This window comes from Macaca nemestrina, chromosome 8 (assembly GCF_043159975.1).
Source record: "Macaca nemestrina isolate mMacNem1 chromosome 8, mMacNem.hap1, whole genome shotgun sequence".
Lineage (NCBI taxonomy): Eukaryota > Metazoa > Chordata > Mammalia > Primates > Cercopithecidae > Macaca > Macaca nemestrina.
Genome location: NC_092132.1, coordinates 143,620,472 through 143,622,650, shown reverse-complemented (window position 1 = coordinate 143,622,650; position 2,179 = coordinate 143,620,472). Strand labels below are relative to the sequence as shown.

The 2,179-nt window shown below is 41.4% G+C and overlaps 1 non-coding gene across 1 annotated transcript; it reads left to right on the top strand.

The window, feature by feature from the left end:
- Positions 1 to 801: 801 nt before the first annotated feature.
- Positions 802 to 905, top strand: LOC112428280 (U6 spliceosomal RNA). The gene has a single exon (XR_003020284.1). It is a non-coding gene; the product is annotated as a U6 spliceosomal RNA (small nuclear RNA).
- Positions 906 to 2,179: the final 1,274 nt, after the last annotated feature.

The following is a 2,179-nucleotide window of genomic DNA, read 5'->3' as shown; positions in this document are numbered from 1 at the left end:
GGCCAGGTGTGGTGGCTCATGCCTGTAATCCCAGCACTTTGGGAGTCTGAGGCAGGAGAATCTCTTGAACCCTGGTGATAGAGGTTGCAGTGAGCCAAGATTGTGTCACTGCACCCCAGCCTGGGTGACAAAGTGAAACTCTGTCTTAAAGAAAAAAAAAAAATAGCTGGGCGTAGTGGTACACATCTGTAGTCACAGCTACTCTGGAGGCTGAGGCAGGAAGATGGTTTGAGCCTGGGAGATGGAGGTTGCTGTGAGCAGAGATTGCACTATTACACTCCAGCTTGGGCAACAGAGCCAGACCCTATCTCAAAAAATAATAATAGTAAAAGTAGAACTCAGATATTTGTACACCACGTTCATAGCAATATCATCCACAAGAGCCAAAATGTAGAAACAACTGAAATAGTCATCAACAGATGAATAGATACACAAAATGAATATACATGTATGCAATAAAATATTATCTAGCCTTAAGAAGAAAGACTTCTTATACCTGCTACAACATGGATAAATCTTGAACACATTGTATTACATGAAATAAACTAAACATAAAAGGACAAATATGTACTGTTTCACTCCACCAATGTGAGGTGCCTCACAGGCAAATTCTTAGAGACAGAAAGTATACCATAGGTTACCAGCAGTAGGGGAACAGGGGGGTAATGGGTTATTGTTTCATCGGTACAGAGTCTCAATTTGGGATGATGAAAAAGTACTGGAAAGGGATCATAGCAATGGTTGTATGACATTGTTAATGCACTTAATGCCCCTGGATGTACATTTAAGAATGGTTCCAGTTCTTGCTTCAGCAGCCATATACTAAAATTGGAATGATACGGAGAAAATTAGCATGGCCCCTGTGCCAGGATGACATGCACATTTGTGAAGCATGCTATATTAAAAAAAATAAATAAATGAAATCAGCTGGGCACAGTGGCTCATGCCTGTAATCCCAGCACTCGGGGAGGCTGAGGCAGGTGGGTTACTTGAGGCCAGGAGTTTGAGACCAGTCTGTTGAGAGCAGTCTGGCCAACATGGTGAAACCCTGTCTCTATTAAAAATATAAAAATTAGCTGGGCGTGGTGGCATATGTCTGTAGTCCCAGCTACTTGGGAGGCTGAGGCAGGATAATCGCTTGAACCCTGGAGTCGGAGGTTGCAGTGAGTGAGCCGAGACTGTGCCACTACACTCCAGCCTGGGTGACAGAGTGAGACTTGGTTGCAAAAAACAAACCAAACAAACAAACTCTATATATGTATATATAATCCTGTCTTTTGCAGCAACATGGATGGGGCTGGAGGCCATTATCCTAAGTGAAATAACCCAGAAACAGAAAATCAAATACTGCAAGTTCTTACTTACAAGTGGGGACTAATCAATGGGTACACCTGGACATACGGAGGGAAATACTAGACACTGGGGACTCCAAGGAGGGGGAAGATGAGGGAACTGAGGGTTGAAAAATGATCTACTCGGTACAGTCTTCATCCTTCAAGTTAATGGGCACGCTAGAAGTCCAAATCTCACCGTTACGCAATATATCCATGGAACAAACCTGCACACGTACGCCCTCAATCTATTTTTACAAAATTTTTTCTGCACCCTCAAAAAAATAGAATTCTAAAAAGTGTCTATATTGAAACTCTGAATAAAATACTCAGCACTTACATATAAGTTGTAACCATTTTTAAGTGTACAATCCAGGGCCATTAAATACAGTTTACAAATATAATTTAAAAGATGGTTATGGGGTAAAATGTTCTGTTATGTTTATTTTAGCATAATAAAAAATAGTAAAAACAAAAAAGCAAATGCGACATTCGAGAGGCTGAAGATAGGAGACAGATATCAGGTAAGAAAGTGATGCCTCAAAATTCTGCTAACTCCATTAGCCAGCATTTCATGTTTTGTTTTTTTTTTTTTTTTTTTTTTTTTTTTTTGGCTGGATCTCAGCTCACTGCAAGCTCCGCCTCCCGGGTTTACACCATTCTCCTGCCTCAGCCTCCCGAGTAGCTGGGACTACAGGCGCCGCCACCACGCCCGGCTAGTTTTTTGTATTTTTTAGTAGAGATGGGGTTCATGTTGCTTTATAGCTTCCAGGTGCCCTTATATACCACTGTCTCTATCTTTAAAACATCTCTCAGGGATGGGATTGTACACCCATTCACAAATGACT